The sequence below is a fragment of the Tarenaya hassleriana genome, unplaced genomic scaffold, assembly GCF_000463585.1.
Source record: "Tarenaya hassleriana unplaced genomic scaffold, ASM46358v1 Cleome83, whole genome shotgun sequence".
In the NCBI taxonomy this organism is placed as follows: Eukaryota; Viridiplantae; Streptophyta; class Magnoliopsida; order Brassicales; family Cleomaceae; genus Tarenaya; species Tarenaya hassleriana.
In genome coordinates this window covers 91,322-91,675 of record NW_010970743.1, presented here as the reverse complement: position 1 = coordinate 91,675, position 354 = coordinate 91,322, and positions in this window count along the sequence as shown.

The window sequence follows — 354 nt, the reverse complement described above, 5'->3', positions numbered from 1 at the left end:
GGAACCAGAAAATCGCCTACGAAACTGTAAAAAAACAATAGTTAGTTATTAATACAAAACATAAATATTAAAGAATTGAACAAGAATTAAAAATCAATTACCATTTTGTGTTTTTTTTTTGTTGATTTTTTTTTTTTGGGAATGTGCTGATACCGCATAACGCTCCATGGACACTCGGTTTCAATAGCTCCGCAAATGCAATAGGAATAAGTCTTTGCATGAATACATGACAATCATGACTCTTCATTCCCATAAGTTTTAATGAATCAGTATCAACAATCGCGCCAATTTGGATGCATATCCATCAGGGAATTTAACCTCTTCTTTTAACCATTTAAACAACACCGTTTTACC